The sequence below is a fragment of the Periplaneta americana genome, chromosome 4 (assembly GCF_040183065.1).
Source record: "Periplaneta americana isolate PAMFEO1 chromosome 4, P.americana_PAMFEO1_priV1, whole genome shotgun sequence".
Classification (NCBI taxonomy): domain Eukaryota; kingdom Metazoa; phylum Arthropoda; class Insecta; order Blattodea; family Blattidae; genus Periplaneta; species Periplaneta americana.
In genome coordinates, this window is record NC_091120.1 from 159781142 (window position 1) to 159803545 (window position 22404).

The 22404-nt window shown below is 35.8% G+C and overlaps 1 protein-coding gene across 2 annotated transcripts in view; it reads left to right on the plus strand.

Annotated features, from left to right (window-relative positions):
- The window catches only part of LOC138698368 (caspase-1-like), a 359132-nt gene that overhangs the window by 214081 nt on the left and 122647 nt on the right, over positions 1–22404 (plus strand). Inside the window, exon 1 of one of the 2 annotated variants that reach the window (XM_069824234.1) lies at positions 19587–19739. The exons of the other annotated variant lie outside the window; for it this stretch is intronic. The gene's annotated coding sequence lies outside the window, so the exon portion shown is untranslated. Of the gene's footprint in view, positions 1–19586; positions 19740–22404 lie in introns of those variants that run through there. 2 annotated transcript variants of the gene reach the window in all.

A 22404-nucleotide genomic window follows, 5' to 3' on the forward strand; every position in this document is an offset into this window, starting at 1 on the left:
ATCGTGATGCACTTGGGGAGTTACGATAGGTAGCGAAATCCGGTTGTGAATACCAGCTATAACGGCTGGGGGGATCATCGTGCTAACCACACGATACCTCCATTCTGGTTGGATGATCGTCCACCTCTGCTTCAGCATGTGGGCGTGAGGCCAGCAGCCGGCTGGTCGGTCTAGGCCCTTCACGGGCTGTAGCGCCACAGATGATTATTATTATTATTATTATTATTATTATTATTATTATTATTATTATTATTATTATATATCTTTCACTGTTAAATTTTATGTTACCTTGTTAACATGTTTTGGCCTGCTATTGGCCTTCATCAGAACTGGTCGTTGCTGGTCTAGGCATCTTTTGTTAGTATTAAAAGTTGTGTATCAAGATGTATATAGAAATCTATAAATACTAATGATGTTATTGTACCTGATTGACTTGTTTCGATGTTATTTGAAATGTTAATATTGTGAAGTCGTTATTTATTAATTTAAATAACTTAACAGTTAATCAATGATTATATAAGCTTAACACTTATTTATACAAGGATGTAGATATATTTTCTTTAATAGAAGTCAGCAGCCAGGAGAAATGTTTGAAAAATAGATGGTTGTTCCGTTGCTTAGTGAGTTTGGGGTTTATAAACATAGGTAATTTGATTGAAGATAAATTTATTTGTGGCAAATAAAGTGAGTCCTTACAATTAATACGAACTTTAAACACTAAAAATACTCTGGAAGTATTCAGAAATCATGCTGGTATGACACAACAAGCTTTTTGTGTAAGATGACAACAACAGAAACTGTAAATTTGTTATTAGTATATAGGCTATTGTGTATTTAAGAAAATCAAAATTTATGGTGAATGGTAAGGTGTCGTATATAAATTTAAAAAAAGTGTGTGTGATATCAAACAAGAATCAACTAATAGCTCGGAATTTAAAGAAGAAGCTACAGATCTTTTATTATATCTCTGCCTCTATGCAACGTCAGTTTGTGGCAAGGAGGGAGGGAAAGAGAGAGGGACAGAAAAAGGTTGTACTAATCTGTGAGAAATAGCAGGTCTAAACTCTGACCTTATACTCAAGCAAGCAGTGATCAGAGCATTCGAATGAAGACGATTATTTGCTTTGCTATAAGTACTCTGACACCCACGACCAAAATAAGGCACTTGAAATTCAACGGTCACTCAATGGCAGAGATAAAATGCAAGATCTCTACAACTGATGTCATTAATGGACAGTCTCCATCCACTGTGAACAAGAATAGGCAAGTTCAGAAAAAACAAGTGATGAAAAGGGTTCATCAAAGTGCTGGAGAAATTTTCTACATTTCTTGTGGATATTATCATGCTCCAGATTATTGTTATACTTACGGAACGTGTTGCAGAAAATGTATAAAGCATCACTATTTTTCAGAAGTATGTCATTCTATTGATAGTAGTCCCTATGACAGGGTGAGGATCAGGATTCTGAAAAGAAAAATAACAAGAGATAGATACCTGGTAAATGGTCTGTTATAAGTTATGCCTGTAGACTGTGCTCCTAAAGAGCCAGATGATTTCTATACTGTCACGTTATATAATATTATGTCACAAAAAATTGTTTTTAAAATTGATAATGGAGCCCCATGTAATGTTTTAAAAGTTTTTCTTAATCTAGGCTTTCATATAGCTATGATCGAAAAATCTTGTGTAGCTATAACTTCATTCACTAAAATAAAGTTCCTATATTGGGTAAATGTGTTTTAAGCTGTTGTTACAAAAATTTTGATTATGATCCGATTTTTTGTATTGTTAACATGAATTGTTACAAAATTGTAGGCTTAAAAAACTTCAGAATGCTTAGGTCTTATTAAGAATGTTGATAATTTTAATTTGGCAATTTTATTGGTGATTCCATACATTGTTTAATGGCCAAGTAGAATATTTATCCCAATAAGTTTGAAACTGATCATAATGTAAAACCAATGGTGTCACCAGTACGTAGAATTCCATTTGCTTCTGAAACTAAATTTAAGGGCAGCGGGCTATGAACACATACAAAAATTGTGATAAAATATGCACTGACACTTTTGACAATATCTACCACAATATTTAAGATAGCCATACATAAATTTTATCACTGAATTAAAAAGAAAGCTGAATTGAATGACATGATATATAGTTCACTTAATTTAGGTTATCCATCTGTCCTAAATAATTTGTTTAATTTATTGTTTCAACAAATCGAAAATATACTGAAACATAAGATTACATAGGTACAAATTCTTGGCAAACTAATGATCTCATTGGTTCTAAATTTTGATCAGATCTTACATATATATATAAAGCTATAAGAAATTCACTTTTTACTAAATTTGAGAAAAATTGATCGGTTTTGTGATATTTAAAAACATTAGAGTATGGAAAAAATAATTTTCACAGCATGTATAAATTATGAAACTGACTTAATTTTAAAGTTATAAAAATAAAAACTGAAATGGAATAAAAACTGAGTTTCACTATCACAAGGAAATATGTAAGATCTGGTAAAAATTTGGGACCAATGGCATCATTAGTTTACCAAGAAAATGTACCTATGCGAGCTGATGTTCAAGTATATTTTCGATTTGTTGCAAAAATTAAACAAATTGTAAACGACAAATTAATAATCTAAACTAAGTGAACTATAAGCCATTCAATTTATCATTCTTTCAAGATTCAGTGGCAGGATTTATGGATGGCTATCAAAAATCTTGTAGATATTGTCAAAAGTGTTACTGCATGTTTTGCCATAATTTTGAATGCTTTCGTAACCCTCTGCCCTTAAACAAGAATTAGACAAAATAGAACATACATCTTCATTACACAACTTTTAACACAGTATTACTAAGGGATAAAAAAATATAATACTGTAGGTACCGATATATATTACTTTCACGTGTTAAAGAACTAAGTTTACTTGACTAGTTTTGGCTTGGGAGCAGTACACACTACACTCCACACTACATAACACAAACTCATCCCCAAAAGGGGCAAAGACACCGGATATGACAGATCAAAAGACGCTTTATTTAGTTTTTTTTACAATAAACTGTGTGTGTTCTTTCTATACCTTCCACTTCAAAATACTATCAACAACAATAGGGTCTACCCAAGAGTTTTGGAGAATTTTTTAATGCCAGTGTCGAAATAATGTTTTAATATTGTATTGCCATTAGATTTTAATAAGATATGAAATTGAATTATAATGGTTTTATCCATATTAATTGTTTTGTTTACTTATTATTCTTTATGAATTGATTAGTAGGCCGATCTATCGAACCCTTATTTAGGGCGGCTTTTGTTTATACAAATTATCCATTGCTTGTGAACCACTTATTTAGTTTAACCTTTGTCTCCAAAATACTTCTTATGAGATATAGTTCATTTTCTTCTGCTCTAAGTGGTAAGGTCATAAAGAGCAGAAATAAAGAATAGTACAGAATTATTTTATTCACTCAAAAACGTACAAGTTTTTTAAAGAACATACTTAATTATAAATTCAATAAAAGGAAAATCAACACTTTCAAACAGTTACAAATAATTAATAATCCACCCCTGAGGAGTAACGTTAGCAGTTAGCATGTCTGACTGTGAAACAAGCGGGCCTGGGTTCAAATCTTGGTTGGGACAAGTTACGTGATTGGATTTTTTTCCTAAGTTTTCCCTCAACTAATTGAAGCAGAATTGTTCGGTGACTTTCATTGTTGGATCTCGGACTCATTTCAGCGTCATTATCATTATCACCATAGCATGGATTAGTTCACAGTGCGCATGCTGTATTTCTACAAGAGCGCGTCATCTGGCGACAAAATTATTCACAGAATAGGAGTTGTAAGCACAATAAGCCTCAGGCTGCAGTGCAAGCTTTCGGGCCCCTCCTTCGTCAAAAACGATGATAACAAACACTGCAATTAAACACATTCAGCATTACAAATACTTAAGAGTACCGGTATAAAGGATGAACATACATAGAACAGAAAAACCTACACATCTACAAAAAAGAAACTTTAAAACTACCAAACATATGTTTACATACAGTATAAACCTGCAATTTAGAGTCCTCTGAATGGAGGGAACCTGAATTGCATGCAGCCATATTACTGCCAGTCACTTTCAATGAAATTTTTAATGGAGTGATAAAAGAAGAATTAAAAAATACAGATTACAGGAGGTAAGAACATGCCTTTTGTAGCCTATGTTCATTTAATTTAAAAATTTGAATAATGAAACTACTGAAATATCATACTTCAGGCATGTAACTCATTAAAAATCCGTAAATAATTGTCAGTGTTAAGATTGTGGCAGTGTGTAACAGCTATACACATGTGGTTCTTTTACGTAGGGCTTTTACAAGTAGTTTTTTGTATACTTACTTACAAATGGCTTTGTTTTTTTGTATAACCTATTTATTATGCAACATGGTTCAACACGCATGGAATCTTCCAATATAATCTTCATCAACGTCAAAATGTCCTGAACACGAAAAGCCATGTTTTCTAGGATACTATTTATCTCTCTTCATATTTTGTTACCGACCGTTTCATCTGTTCCTTATTTTTCAAAGGGAACCTACAAGAAAAGAAAAAAAATGCCATACATACTGTAGGCTGTGCTGGATTTTGTTACAAATTTACACATGCAACAAAATGCTGCTAATTAACAAATCTAAGTACTTAACTTGACAAAATTTACTTGAAATAGGCTATATACTTTGCACATTTTCATCTGTTTGTGCAGTTATGTACAGCTGTTAAAAGAAAAACTGGCCGCTCTCTAGATATTAAGTTCATTTCGGGTATCTCCGCTATAATTCGGAGACAGGCAATGTTACATGTTGTTGGACCATGATGTCTGCTATATACAGTTATAATTAAAGTATTCCATGTGTTACACTTGTAGCATAATGGTAGCATTCCGGGCTGGTATTTGTGAGGCTGTGCGTTCGAACACCACCCAGTACTTTTTATATATATATATTTTTTTTTTTTTTAAGAATTAGAGAAAATATTGGTGCTGTCTCTTTTATGACTGTTTGTAGTAGGCCTAATTAACATCAGGTTCATGAATGCTTCATGCCATGACTTTATCATTATTTATTATGACATTATGGCTGCAAATGGAAAGAAAGAAAGAAAGAAAAATTTTATACTGAACAAAACTATCTCTTGTGGTATGATGAAAGAGTAATGGAACGGAGAAATATCATATGTAGGCCTACTTCGATACATTAAAATAATGTGTATCTTTTGTGGTATAAACAAAACAAGCATACTGGCGTCTGCCTAGAAAATTCAAACAAAAGTTAAAAAGCCAAACCAAAAGCCACGATTCAATATTTAGTCCATCTTCCTCCAGTCTCGATCACATTTTACAGTCGAGTGGACATGTCCTGAACGAGCTTCCACAAATCATCAGGATGTCTTGGAGGGGGATTGGGCCAATTTTTTGCATATTATTATGTTTCTTTACTTGTATCCCCGTGACTCAGTTGGAAGAACATCTGAATTCAGATGTCAACGTTTCAGGCTCAAATTCCTGTTGTTCCTTTTCATTTTATTGTATTAGAGGATAGTATAATGTAATAATTTAACAAGAAAAAAAAACACTAGTATTATGCAAGTGTACTTTTCAAAATCTAACATTAAATTTGTTATTTATATCGCTAGAGAACATAACAGGATATAAATGATAACTTGAATATTATTTATATCGGTAAAGAATGATAACAGAATATAAATAATACCGGTAACTTAAATATTATTTATATCGCTAAATAACGATATAGAATATAAATGAATACTTGAATATTATTTATAACGCTGAAGAACTATAACAGAATATAAATGGTAATTTGAATATTATTTACATCACTAAAGAACTATAACAGAATATAAATGATAACTTGAATATTATTTATATCGCTAAAGAATGATAACAAAATAAAATGATAATTTCAATAAGGCTCGAATTCACAACCTTCGATTCATTAAGTGAGCACTCTATGCTATTATATGAGACGCAGATATTGAATGACTCCATAGTTCCGTAACTGCTTCTACAAGCGCGAACATCGTATAACATCACCGTAATCTGAATTGGACTTGGAAAATATTCGCTTTTCACGAGTGCGGCCACTTTTTTTTTTTTTTTTTACAACTGTACAGAATATACAAGAGGCATATTTTTACGTTGTTTACTCGCCCTGTTATGTTCGTAAATAACATTAAAATCACATGAAACGACATACTGGAGGTCCCTTAAAAAGTAGCTGCCGTATTTCGTCTTGGTACCACCCAGATCTCTGTAAGCCCTTCGTGCCAAGCTAGCTGTTCTATAGACCAGCGGTCGTCAACTCTGTGCACTTTCGGGCTAGCGTCTCGCAGGTCTCTTGGAATCACACTATTGCCACGGCATGTGTTCTCCTGTGAGATCATATAAATTGGAAAGCACGTGCTGTGCTGCATTGTGTGCACATTATTGCCACGCCATGTCACTTCATACTTACAATTAGTTCAGTCGCTCTTTTATTGAGTAGATTTTCTGTAGCACAGATGGAAGGTGAATGGATTAGTAGATCCCGCAGTTCTTCAGAGTTTAAAGAAGACATCGAAAATGCGGCTTCGGCTATTATCATTCAGGAAAAAAAGTGTCGGAAGTGGGTGCATGACATAAACTTGAAACGGGAGGAATTTGGTGAATTTCACACCTTGTTTAAACAGCTGGAGCAACGTTTTCATATGCACTTTAGAATGAATAAAATAAAGGATCTCATAGATGCTATAGAGTTACCAACAACGAGGAAAAAAAATAATAATGGAAATAAAAAGTTTAGTTCAGTCGATGATTTAGTTACTAACACTGGATAAATTGGCATAATTATAGTATTCACCGCTCATATTTAAATCTCTTCCTATTTCTTCCCATTCTTTGTTTCTCATGTTACAGATAATAAAATTATACAAAAATTCATGTTGCCTTACTTTTTCAATCATGTATTACTCCGTAATGAAACAGCACGTGCTCTCCACCATCCACCGATGTCCGGTGCAACAGAAAATCTAAACGTGATGGAACGAGTGCTGCACTGAAGAGGACGTGGCGTCCGTGGCGTGGGAATAGTGTGATTCTAAGCAACGTAAATAAATGGAGAAAACGAATACCATACATTGAATGCAGAACGTGACAGCACAGGAAATCACATTCCGTGCCGTGTCAATAATGTGTTTCTACCTACAGCATCAGTGTTCATTCGTGGCTGCTGGCGGGTATGCTCTCTACCTCTTCCTGCTGCACGACGGGGCAAATCATGTTGCTCCGCTTACCCTTTACCCATTTTAGCAAGTGCTGACTACCACTGCTATAGACTATAACCCTAGGGTATATATGATTTAGACTATAACATACCGGTAGTAGCTCGTTGCTTCTAGACAGTATCAATAACCTAACTTTATCTCTACCAAATGATTTTTTAAAAGGCGCCAACATGCCCTTCTGGTATGGTCTGATCATTATAATCACTCACCGGACACTGTCAATAGTAATTTATGACAATCTTATGCATATCATTGCTATAGGCCTATATCTCGGGAATTACTCGTACAGTATTAATATCTATAGTGAACTTACGACTAAGAGAAGTTTTAGTATGATTAAAAATAATACAAGTTATTATTGAATTTTTCGGCTCACAAAATCAACATTTATGAATATAGAGTCCATAGCCCGCGTTCAGGTCGGATTAAGTATTCACGAAGGAGAATATTATCCATCCACTACACACGCTTGATTCGAGCAACAGAAAATTATTATTATTATTATTATTATTATTATTATTATTATTATTATTATTATTATTATTATTATTATTTTCAATATCAATATTTCTGCCTAATAACGCCGGGTATAACTATGAAAAAAATGCGAGTACTTTAAATGTCGAAGCGTGTATGCTAGACGTCATGATCTCGGTTACTTATTTTTATGTAAGGTCCTTAAAGGTGACATTAATTGTCAATATTTCTTAAATAGTGTTAGCTTTCGTATTCTTATGAAGGAAGTTCTTCTATATTAGAAATTCTAAATCTTTATCTCCGGTCTCCAGATATATTAAAAATGCTAACATACAGGTAGGCAATTTCGTTCCATTCAATGTATACAAGTCAGGGGTGACCAAAACTCGAACTGCAGTGATTACATGCGACAGACAGTCTATGAAGTAAGGAGACGGAGGAAAGGTACTTGGCATGAAAACTACAACCAGTGGTGGTTCCTGTACTAACATCTTGATCAATCCCGCGGATAAAAATCTCAAGCTTTGCTGTATCAGTAATGTCACTGCTGTCATCAAGAGCCAGTGAATAATATACGATTTTTCTTGCTTCTTTTTTTAACTTCCTCTTGAATATAATTAGGAATTTTTTGAATTCTCCTCTCGATACTTGGTCGAGAAATTCGTAGTATTTAAAAATTAAAAACTTCTTATGAACAAGTTATTTAAGCTATTTTAATCATTACTCTTTTGATAAATTCTACTCTATTAAAAGGTTTTAGAGCACGCGATATTTCAAACCCCATTAGGTAGCTGACTTCCTTACATTTATTTATGTCTTCTTTCTTTTCCTGGCTATGATTTAAAACTTACTGTATATCAATTCCTGGCATTTAACAATTCGTCGGCACTTAATATTGAATAGTTCTTCGACAATATTATTATTAAATGAATAACTAATAAATACTTATCCTCATCTAAAGATTAAGAAGATTAAAATTGAGATAAAACCTAATAATTTAATCTTTGTAGGGAGAAGATCTAATATTCATGCACGTACAGAAGAATTATAGAAACACATACTTAGCGGTCAATAATAATAATAATAATAATAATAATAATAATAATAATAATATAATAATAATAATACGTTATTCAGCGTGGTAATTAATGTTTCTATATATTCCTAATTGAACTGTTGAGCAAAGTAAACATATTACATTTTCTTCGACAGAACAACAAAAAAGTTCTCCTTCTCATTCTTTACGAAACCACCTCTTACTGCTTGTAGAGACAGAGTTTTAGAGCGGCATGATACCGCCATTGCTTGCCTTCAGTACGTGAATGAAACACACAGCAATGTACAGGAAACTCCTCGTACCCGTTTGAATGTCTGTGATTACACGATGTAGGCCTAATCACGACACCCGCTTTGGTCACCGCTGATACAAGTATTAGAACATGGCAATGTTTTTGCTTAATATTATTTGCATAATCTTTCTACACAAATTGGTAATACGTTTTGTGAGAATCAACTCCTTTCCATAAAATATAATAGTATTAATTCTTGTAAATTAATCATTGTAATCTTTATTCTTCAATTTGTTGTTATTATCTCAATTATTTAAGTTTTACCATAGTTGTTCATTTTATTGTATTAATTGTATCACTGTGCTGGACTTTTATTGGCCAATGGCTGTTTCCAGCACATAAATATCAATAAATAAAATAAAAAATATATATTGTTATTATTATTGTTATTATTGTTGTTATTGTTATTGTTATTGTTATTATTATTATTATTATTATTATTATTATTATTATTATTATTATTATTATAGAGGTGTCTACATTCTAACCCCAAGTTAAATTCAATGTAATTCTTACCTGACCGAGCAATTAAAACGCTTAACACTTGGGAAAGAAAAATACTGAGAAAATTACAGTATGTGAACCTACATATATATATATATATATATATATATATATGTACACACGTGACCAAGGGGACCGGCGAATTACGAGACTTGATCCCTATGCTGTAGTTCTGTAGTCGAAAAAAATTAATCTTACCTCATTTTTCCACATAGTTATTTAGCTAATCTAGTAGAGTATATTGATCCACTTCTCCCAGGGATGCTCCAACATTTCCACAGCTTCCTGTAAGAAAGGTTGTCCAACTGCAAACCATTGGTTTACGGACTGCATAACTTCATTATTGGATGAAAATTTCTTCTCACGCAACTTACAACATTGTACAGAGGTATCAGTATTACTGATATTAATCTCAAAAGAGTGAAATGGCTGGGACACTTACATAACACTGGCGGCTGCAGACTGAAATTTTTGGGAGGCGTGTGTGTAAATTTTTTTTTTTTTTTTTTTTTTTTTTTTGTAAGGTAGGTACCGGTAATCTAAGTATTGAAAATACGCATTTTGCGGGTTAAATTATCGTTACAGTAAGTCTGTACCATAGGCGGAGTTACGGGGAGGGGCATCGGGGGCACTGTCCCCCCCCCCCAAACTTGTCTCAACTCTTTTTTTTTTCTATTAACGTTAGAAAATATTGAATTCAAAAGATCTTTTTTTGCTTTTGTTTATGATTAAGTTTCTATTCTTAAATTGTTGAATTAATGTCTTCAGATCATGTGTCTGGACTGTAACATTTATTTTAAATTTTTGAATGTATAAGAATTGCTATACCTCATATTTGAGGAATAGAAGCACTGTAATGTTTCTTCTGTAACAGCCTGTACTCATGTGTTAGAAGTCTGCAGGTGTTCAGGCTGCCACTTGGAGAAATATGAATAACATACTGCACAACAATGCAGAAAAAGAAAAGTGATCATGGTATGAAGTGTAAACTTAGACGAGATTAAATAAAATAATTAGAGTTTACATTTTAATATGATATCTTCAGGAAGGTAAACATCATACGAAAGAGTTTCTGTTAGCACTGTTACGTAGTTTTATTGATGTATGCATGTGTTTCTGTATCAGAAAGAAAAAGAGGGAGATTGTTTTAAGTCGTGCCCTGTTATAATTTGTAGTAGACCTACAGTTCGAGCCCCATACAACTCTGTCCGAAACATCGCGGATATGGATGTAACACTGTAAGAAACACGCCCCCAAAAATACCTTTATTAAATGATCATATTCCGATATACTGTACCACGGTCAAGCTACAACGGGGGGAGGAGATAAATGATGTCTTCCATAGCCCCGTTATATCGGGATTCTATGATTTTATTTTGCCCCCCTAAGGAAACGGTTCTCTCTTCGCCTATGGTCTGTACTCCACGGAAAAAATGATGTTCAAGATTATAATATAGATATTTATACAATATGGACTATGATCTGTGGCGCCAAGTCTTAAGTGGCAGTAAATTTTTGAAATAGCATTTTTTCTGCGTACTCGAGCTGAGGAAATTTGAGAAATTACTAGGCCTACACTGGTGTATATGACGCAAGCGTTTATTACATTTATTTTGTATAATTATAATATCCTAATACTAGGTAATTAACTAATTATGGAAGGGAGAGTAAGGTCGTCATTATTGTAATATAGACTACCGTACCAGTCAAGATATTGTCGCACGTGTGCGTCGCAGAATTCAAGCTCATAACTCTCTTATTGTTGTCATAGCTCGTGTCTTTCAAGACAAAATAACATCTGTTGTATGCAAACATTGTCAACTTACTGATTAAATACCTGAAATTTAGAGAGTCCGTTTGGTTAGAAAAAAATAGATGTATGTATGTATCCAATGCCTATCTACTTCACTTTACGTGGTTCGGGTTCCGCATATTGCGGATAGATGGCAGGACTGTGACTCCTTTTTCTAGTTGCACACCACTTCGGCGGGCCACGCTGTACATGATGTGTATTTGTGGAGTATTATGTCTTGTTTTTTTTTTCTTTTTTTTTTTTAATTGGGTTATTTTACGACGCTGTATCAACAGCTCAGATTATTTAGCGTCTGAATGAAATGAAGGTGATAATGCCGGTGAAATGAGTCCGGCGTCCATCACCGAAAGTTACCCAGCATTTGCTCATATTGGATTGAGGGAAAACCCCGGAAAAAACCTCAACTAGGTAACTTCCCCCGACCGGGATTCTAACCCGGGCCACCTGGTTTCGCGGCCAGTCGCGCTGACCGTTACTCCACAGGTGTGGACTGTCTTGTTCTAGGGTGTAAGTGTTCGTGTAAATGTAGTGTATGGAATGAGAGGTGATGATGAGGAAGGGAGAAGGGGAACCCCGGTGCCGGCACGTAGCCTACTCCTGTCGAATAACACCAAGGGGGCCGCCAGGCTTAACGTCCCCGTCCGACGGACGAATCACTATCAACAATGACATGTGCCTTCTCTTCGTATGTACTGCGGAGAGATTTAGGATTTAACCCAGGCATATTGGAATTTCAAAACTGTCCCATTGTTGATGTATTTTTAATCTTTGCAGTTGGCATGAACTAATTATACAATACACAAAAGTTATAATGTGCTTATAGGCGGGAGGCTGTGAATACTAGATTATAAAACAGTCCTGAGTTCTTAACTTAATAGCATTTTAACATACGGTATTACAGTTTTGGATAATGGAAATGATGTAGGCCTACCTAAAGTTCTTAAATTGCAAAAGAAAGCAATTCGTATTTTGGCTGGATCGACATACGATGCTCATTGTAAACCACTATTTAGAAAGGAAGATATTTTAACCATTGTTAATGTTTGCATATTTAGACGTCTATTGAATATTAAAAAGAATCTCAATAATTATACCTTTGTACAAAGTGATCAGAGTTACCCTACAAGGCAAAACTATCATCCTGTGGAACCGAATGTCAGATTGTCAAAATCTAAAACCTTACAGCCTACAACTCGATTGTCATCACCTAATTACCGCAGGAGTCTTCCAATATTACCTTTATAAATTTCAAGAAGGCATTACAAATGGCTTATTGATAATTATTTTTATTCTTTAAATTAATTTTTACAGGTAGGGAGTGTTAATGTATTTTAATAGATGATAGTGTAAGTTGTTTGTTGTATTTTGTCTCAAGGTTGGCAACGCTGGTCACGATGGCCGTGATAGACCGAGATAATCATGTGACTCCGATTCGCGCCGTAGCCTCTCTTTCTCGTTAGCTACGGAAGTATACATATGACGTAGGCCTATGAGTATTACCAAAATGTAGGTGTATTGATCTTTCATTTCCAAAATATTAATAATTAATAATATGTGTTACATGCAGATGCACTAAAAATAATGTAAAGCCCAGATCATTCGTGAAATCAAATGCTTGTGTGCGCCGTAGCATATAGTAAGAAGTTTATGATGGGGGTAAGTGAGCTCACTTGCTTCGAGTAGAAGCGTAGTGAGAGAGGGAAGCTTCTCAGTCCACTTTCTTCTTCCCCTGACGCACGGGTAGGTTTCACGAGCTACCGAATGGCCTATACGTAGGCTATTAATTACGGAAAGTCTCTCTCCCGTACTCGTTTGGAAATTCCGTAAACATCTCATTCGTATGGAAAATTATAATTTTCTGTAATAGTTACGTAAATAACTGTTAGCCTATGTAATTTTCTTATTAATAGTTCAAGGAAAGAAACTATAAACAGTAATATCAATTTAATGAAATTTTAAAATACTTTACTCTCTCTTGTATTGTAATTCTTAAATATTCTTAACTACTGATTTAAAATTTTTGTGATCCACCGGCGTAGCTCAGGCGGTAGCGCGTTTGCCTTCTGATCCGAAGTTGAGCTCGATTCCCACTTGGAGTGATTACCTGGTTGGATTTTCTTCGACGTTTTCCCCAAACGTAAGACGGATGTCAGGTAATCTACGGCGAAACCTCGGTTTCTTCTCGCCAAATATAATCTCACTGTCGTCAATTTCATAACTAGGGGGAGGATGTTGATTACCTAAAAATCTACTTACAATGATCATTAAACTGCCCTTAAACTAATGGAAAAATTACATAAAATTAAAATAAAATGACATTTAAATATTATTTACCGTACTCGCACCTCGACTTCTTAAAAATAAGTCACCTTGTTTCAATGACTGCCCTGCAAATCTCGGAGAGAGGAGGCAACTTCCTGAAATTTGGCTAAAATAAAGGAAAAGAACATGCAAAAAAAATGAAGGTTTTAAGGGAAAACTATAGATTTTAATGAGAGTTTACAGTGTGTTTCAATCAGGGGTGGTCGATGTCAGTGCCTTCATTCTCCGTCCCCTCCTTCACTTTTATTACCAAATCTTCCAGATGAGGGAGTGTGAATGACAAACCAAATTGTGGGCGCAGCGTGCATTCTTGCAATCTTTGTGTTAAAAATACTGTCTACTACAGTAGATATTCCTTCCGAACCATGTTGAGGACACAACGTCCTGTCCAGGACATGGTGAAAGTTTCCCCCCTTCCAAAGATAAATTCTAAAGACACCCTCGTACCGACATAAGAACAGTAGCAGTCAAGGCCCTCACTTAAACTAAGCTGCTGTCAAGCATTTTATATTACTTCCGTTGTGTGAGGTGAAGCCTTCAGTGGAATGAGGGATGGACTTTAGAGTCTGTTCCAAACTATAAAACTCAAACTTCGCTGTTATTCACTTATTCAGTAGGTAATTACAGTACTACTGACCTATTTGGTTAGAAAATGATCTAACAGACCTATCGGTAAATAAGAAAGTAAAATGCATCCTAAATGATCTGAAAGTTCTTCAAAGTATTAAAAATGACAAAAAATGCCGAATAAAATATAAAAATGACCTATTAGTTGAAATCGTCAAAAAATGCAATATAAGAAATTACTTTTTTAAGTTGATATTAACATAGAAAGGATTTCTATATTAATAGGCATCGTCCTAATGTGAAAAATAAGGTGACTTTTGATCAACATCCGCCTCCTATTCATAACTGAGTACTTGATATAGCGTCATTAAATAACAAAGTAACAAAATACAATTTTTGTGTATATACAGAAATATGGAATTAAAATTTGGAGCGAGTCTTGATGGGAGTCCATCTGTATGTAGGCAACAATTTCGCACGACTGTCCACGAGTAGCATATATACAGGGGCTCTTGTTTACTGCACTATTGCGCTAACCCTCAAGCTAGGCGCATTCCGAAACCTACACCGGCTGACTAATCCCCATTTCAGTTTGGTTGATAGGCTTTCCCCTCTACTCACACTCTTTACCATCCGTGAAGGGGAAGATGCTACTGTCCGTCTCACTAACGTTCGACTAATTGACTTTGAACATAGTGAAAATTCTTATTATTGAAAACGTTTACCGGTAATCTATATTTCGAAAATCTATACTAAGCGTTAATATTTCATTTTATTGTTGTTTACATCAACTGGCACATTAAAAAGCTACTGACAGCAGAAGATAAATGTTTTCTTCACTGCTAGTTGCTACTCTACAGCATAAACGACGGAACAATCTGCATTGTGTCACTCCCCCCTGACTTCATAATACAAACTAACATCCCTTTATTTAATTAATTATTAGTTGAATATTTTGTAAAAACGGCACTAAAATATACTGAAACATGTAATTGTCAAACATCTGTGTCACTGTATTTTATATCCATTTATGTACTTTATTTAATATTTTATTTTCTTGTGTGTACAACTTGGGGCTGCAGGTATAAGAGGTAACAGCTACCGGTATGTTATACTGACGGATCCAGGGCAAGTAGAAGGGGAAAGAAATGCCTTCACATCCTCTCAACTTGTATAAAATGTCGTTTACATTAAGGTTCGCTGCGTATTACTCCACCAAGGCCAGTGGAGTCCTGCAGCCCGGAGCGCCACTTGTACTTCTCCTGCATTCGTATAGCGCACGGTCGACTCTAGTAGCTTTCAGCGTATTCCGAATCTCACCGGACCGGTGGCATCAATGACGTCACGTTGCAGCGAAATAAGGAACAAAACTGCTGGAAGGATCGATGCTGTCATGGCGACTGTACAAGTTGTTTTCTGTGCTACGCTAGCAAAATTTTGCGAAATTTTCGTACTCCCATCTCGTTCAAAGAAAAGATAGCATAAACAATTTATTTCTTGAACCAGTAGTAATAACTGGTCCGTTGACATGTTCGCTCATAAGTCATTAACATATTATTTTTACGTTGTGCTCATTACAAACAATACAGCAGAGCACACCGCCATGACACAACAGTGCACGATGTTATTCGTCTGCTAATTCCCGCCCCTATACAAGAACCAATCAGATTCACTGATGGAGACTGCCACCACCTCTGCAAGTTGATGGCACCGGTGCGACACCGGTGGAGCATCAATGACGTCATCGGTGGAATTCGGAACATCGTGATGCCATCGGATTGCTCACCGGTGAGATTCGGAATACGCTCTTTGGTTCTGTTATCCGACCTTATACCAGAGTCGACCGTGATATAGCTTCATCGCGATAGTTCACGTTCACATTACGCCCGCGTCTCTACTCGTTTCGATCGAGTTATACTCAGGTTTCGAGCAAGCAACCCCGTTCGTTCCTAGGCCAGCCCCCTCCGTGCGTCGCCAGCCGATGATCGAGGAATGCTATGGAATGATGACGAAATGGAGAAATGATGACGGGATGATGTAGATGTCTAATATGGGGAAACGGGAGAACCCCGAGGAAAATCCGCCACAAGTGTCACTATGGATTTTTCAATGAAAAATCTCAGACCTGACCGGGACTCGAACCCGGACCGCCTGGGAGATTGGCTGAAGGTTCGACCACTCAGCCACTATAGGGGACTTTCTTACCCATACCTACTATAAAAAGATAAATCGCAAAATGAATGTCTATGTTTAGAGATATAACTGTTTTTTTAACCAATAGCGAGTACCCACTTGACTGTTCGTCATTCACCCATATGAAGCCAGTTGTGTTGACCAATTTACCGACAGAGTTGTTGCTCAGGGTGTGCCATAGGAGGATGCAGAAACATAACGTTTACGCAAATAAACCTACGCGTTCCACCGCTTTGAAGTAACAGCTCGTTTCACGAGAGGGCCCGGGTTCAAATCCTGGTTGGGACAAGTTACCTGGTTTGGATTTTATATCGGGGTTTTTCCTCAACCAATTGAAGCAGAATTGCTGGGTAACTTTTGGTGTTGGACCTTGCACTCATTTCGCCATCATTAATTCACATATCATCATCATCATCATCATCATAGCCACCGGCGTAGCTCTGTCGGCTAAGGGTACGTACACGTTGGAGCGACGATAAACGATAAAAGAAGCAGCGATGCTATATCAGAAGGAATTGAAGCATGCATTGTCATTGAGGTGTGCATATTGGAGTAACGATAAAAGCGATGAAAAAGAAAAGTTCTATTTTCTTCGCTCTTATCGTTCATATGATCTCTGATTAAGATAATATTAATCTGTAGTCTATAATTACCGATGGTTATCAATATATGCGAATATTAATCGATTTATTATTATTTCGGCATATTAAATTAATTATTGTAGATATTGGCAAATTGATCAGTTGTGTATTTATTCGTCATATGTTATGTGATCACAAGAACCAATCACAACACAACGAATTTATACTGTCTTTGGGATGAAAAACTGGTTTAATTTTGTACGTATTTAAGTTATATTAACCTTGAACTTAGCAGCTGATATTTCCTATATATCTTCTTTCATTAAGTGGATGCACAGAATATCTTCCACTGATAAATCAAAATGTTCGCTTCCCGCGTCCTCGTTGCTCCGATATGAACACTTGATTCTTTGATAACACCAAAGCGTCGCTAGATCGTTTCTTTTATCCTTTATCGTTGCTCCAACGTGTACTACGTACCCTAAGACGCTTGCCTACCGATCCGGAGTTGCGTTCGGGCGCGGCTGATTACCTGGTTGGGTTTTTCCGAGGTTTTCTCCAACCGTAAGGGAAATGTCAGGTAATCTACGGCGAATTCTCAGCCTCATCTCGCTAAATACCATCTCGCGATCACCAATCTCATCGACGATAAATATCCTCGTAATTGATACAGCATCGTTAAATAACCAAGTAAAAAATCATCATCATCATCATCAATCATCCACACCATATCCCGGCGTGCTGTAGGCCTACAGAACTAGAAACAAAATTCAGAGGGCCCAAATTTTGTTTCTGGGTCTGTACAAGTAAGAGCACGGCCGTTCGGCAACCCAGTCATTCACAGAACAAGAGGGCTGAACTGCAGTATAAGCTTTCAGGTACCTCCTCCGGTTAAAAAAAAAAAAATATTGTACCTTGGTATAACCCCTAGGCCCTAGATGATCTTAAGTATATCAGTATAAATAAATAAATAAATAAATAGGCCTAAATAAATCTAATCAATCAAAGTGATATGGTTTGCACGATAGAAGAAAAGGCTAAATTTGTTAAAGGTAAAAGAGAAGATGGAAACGATACGATAAAAGAACTTAGATGGGAAACTTTGGAAAACAGACGTAGGAAAACTAGAATAACATCATTGTATAGAGCACATCTAGGTCAGAAAGCATGGGTAGACATAACGGCTCGGTTAGAAAAGCCAACTTACTATGGTAGGAACGATCATCATTTTAAAATCAAATGTAGGAAACAGAAAACGGATGTCGGTAAATTCTCATTTTTAAATAGAACTATAAATGATTGGAATGACCTACCTGCAGCGGTCTTTGAGGGCTGTCCTTCCTTAAGGAGATTCAAGAATAACTTAAAAAGTTGTGTATGAAGTGCAAATTAAAATTAAGGTGACATTTAACATTTAATTTTTAAGGTGACATGTATTTATCTAGCCTGACGAGTTACTTCCTTGGTTTGAATTGTAAATTATTTAAAAATAGGGTGTAAGAGGGCCTTAGACTAGAAATGTTTAGTTTAAATGTAGTTCTGTTTATAAGTATGCATAAGGGTGTAATTATTTGACTTATTTGAACTGTTGTATCAGTGAAGCGAGGTGAGTCAGTGAAGTTATGGTATTACAGTGCAGTGAATAGTTCCGATCAGTGATAATTTATAGCGTCAATGAAATGTGTCCTACAGTGTCAGTGAAATGTGTGCTAAAGTGTCAGTGAAATGCGTCATAGTGCCACTACAGGGAATGAGATGAGAGTAAAGTGAAAGACTATTGAAACTTATGTAGGGCCTATACATAATTATGTAGGTTGTATTGTAAAATTAGGTATTTTATTTATGTTTTAATATTATTGTGTTAAATTGTATTGTGTATTCTCATTGTATTGTGTATAAAATTGTATATGTGTTGCAAAATTGTATTGTGTACTGTAAATTTTATTGTGTATTGCTTATAATTTTATTGTGTATTGTTTATATTGTGTATACCACTGCCACCGGGTGCTTGCCCACTTGCAGTGTAAATAAATACATACATACAAATGGGTATGCTTGTTAATGAATCGAAAGATCCCAAATATGACTGCGGTGGTGGGGGCCCGAATACTGTTTACATTATTCTTTAAAAATTATTACTATCGTCATAATTGAACATTTTGAGAATGTTTGAATGAAATTAAAAGAATAGAGAGACAGAACACAAAAGCCACCGCCAAAAGGAGAACGTGTTCCGAAGAAAAATGACATCTGATCACTCTAGAAACCTACCGTTAGAAATTTAATAATACACTACTTTTTGATATAAACATTGTGGAAATGACTCGTTTTCTAGACGTCTGAGCCGTTCAACTCGGGCAGTCAGTAGATGACGCACATCTTCTCAAGGTCTTCATGATACTGGATCCCGCTAGATGGAGTTAGTAGCAGGTGATGCTGCTACTAACGACAGCAAAAAGCCCATTAAAACACTTGACAAGCCTGAGAGAGCAACAGAGAGTTTGTTGACACTGAGGCAGTAAATGAGTGGACAGTTTTGAGGCGCGAAAGGATTTTCTGCATAAAAGTGTCATCCAGGAGCGAAGATCTGTGCAGGAACAGGTAAGACTATGTTTCTGTGTTAAAATAAATTGTATGGTTATATTTAACTGTTGTGTATGGGTGTATATTGCAGTAATGTTACGAAATGTGACAAGAAAAATTCATAAATACTTTAAGATTTAAGCATACAAAATAAAATAACATAAACAGCAGTGGCGTCACGTTGGCCCCCCGCAGCTCTTGCAAAGTGGGAGTAGTGTTGGTCGAATGGCTCTAAGTTTCCGTCAGTTATTAATTTAGTTATTTTTTTATTTCTCAGCCTTTCTTGTATTCTATTACTGACTGTAGTCTGCATTATGTATGTAGAGTAAGGGAGGTGTCAATTCTTATGTGTACACTTTTGTTAATAAGTCAGTGACCCTCGAATTCTCCGAAAAGCCACTGAAAAGTTATACTTTTTGTTAAAATGTTAAACAGTGTTGAATTAAGTCGTAATATATCAATAAAATTAGTCGTATTGTGACTGAACGCGACTGGTTTTTCAGAAATATTTCAACTTACATGTAAAAAAAGAAGTATTGTGTAAAGATAGTGAGATTAATATGGTGTTTGGTACCGATAACAGTGCGAATATTGTTTATCTCTAAAAAGAATACGAGACCATTACTGAATTGTTCCACAGAATTGATTTTTTAACTTTTTCTACATTGTTGCATCACAGTTTCGTGGAAACCAATATCAAAGTAGAGTACTGGTACAGACAGGGGTAGACAAATGCCGGACGGCAGGTCGCCTTGGCGCCCAAAAATTTTTATGCGGTGCCTAAAACCCGAGTCACACGGGGATAGTTTACAGGAGTGAAATGCTTGAAGCCTCTAAACTTGGTGCTATATTTGTGATCACACGGAGACATTAAACTTGAAACCATGCTTGAAAAAAAAAGCGCGCGCTGAATGTTGTATTCGTAGTGGAGTTTGAATTCTTGTATTCTGTTATAGTTAATAAAAATCAATAGTGAACTGGCATTTTTAGTTTGGTGAAACTGTAATATCTTGTTGAAAGAATTAGCTGAAGAAGGTCCTGCAGAATACAGGAAGCATCTCAGAATGAGTCCTGTTTTAAGGGTTTTTAACTTTTTTTGAACCACTTCTACGTCTATGTTTTCGAAACCTTGTTTCATGAGTTCACTGACTAGTTTCTGGAATAATAATTCCCGCTTGTTTTTATTGAGGTATTCTTTGTCACGTACATTCCATAGAAGTTCATACTTCTCATACACTTCCAAAAACTTTATGATATCGTTGGAATTCCACTTAGGGGCGCTCATTATTAATAATTATTAATTTACTTCGACAATAGGCCTAAAACTACAAACTTTCTACTTACCAAGTTGCTACAAGTTAGCATTCACACGCGGGAAGTGGTGGAGTCAATTTGGTCACGTGACGGGAAAGTGGACACAAAAGTTGACAGATCGTCAACTCAAATTCTGCTTGACCGCCAAGTCACGACTTGACTGTCTCGACCATATCACACGGGGAAAGTTGAAGGAAAGTCGACTTGCTCCAAGCACTTGACTCCTGTAAACTATCCCCGTGTGAATTAGCCTTAAACCCGAGTCACACGGGGATAGTTTACAGGAGTCAAGTGCTCGAAGCCTCTAAACTTGGTGCTATATTTGTGATCACACGGAGACATTAAACTTGAAAGCATGCTTGAAAATGTATTCGTAGTGGTGTTTGAATTCTTGTATTCTGTTATAGTTAATAAAAATCAATAGTGAACTGGCATTTTTAGTTTGGTGAAACTGAAGATGCCACCAGCACATATTCAAGCATGTGTGCAGCTAATTGGCGCCTTGGTATTGTATGAATTACAAACTATTCTTGAAAAAAAAAAAAAGGAAAAGAGAACATGGGTTAAGAAATGGATTCGTAGAAGAATTATGCACGGTGCATCTAATACCTTGTTGAAAGAATTAGCTGAAGAAGGTCCTGCAGAATACAGGAAGCATCTAAGAATGAGTCCTGTTTTAAGGGTTTTTAACTTTTTTTTAACCACTTCTACGTCTATGTTTTCGAAACCTTGTTTCATGAGTTCACTGACTAGTTTCTGGAATAATAATTCCCGCTTGTTTTTATAGAGGTATTCTTTGTCACGTATATTCCATACAAGTTCATACTTCTCATACACTTTCAAAAAACTGTACGATATCGTTAGAATTCCACTTAGGGGCGCTCATTATTAATTTACTTCGACAATAGGCCTAAAATACAAACTTTCTACTTGCCAAGTTGCTACAAGTTCGCATTCACACGCGGGAAGTGGTGGAGTCAAGTTGGTCACGTGACGGGAAAATGGACACAAAAGTTGACGGGTCGTCAACTCAAATTCTGCTTGACCGCCAAGTCACAACTTGACTGTCTCGACCATATCACACGGGGAAAGTTGAAGGAAAGTCGACTTGCTCCAAGCACTTGACTCCTGTAAACTATCCCCGTGTGAATTGGCCTTAGGCTTATGCGTTTTGTCGAGTTCAGAATGTTTTAAAACTTCGATTTTTATGTCATTACTACTAATACAGTGCATACTGTACGTATGCTAACAAGCTGTCGCGGGAAGAATTATAGTGCGCCGTGTGTTTTATTAATTAATTATAATCAGCGTTATCATGCAGCCATACGGTCATATGTGATATCTGTAACTATTGTGTAAAATTTCATAA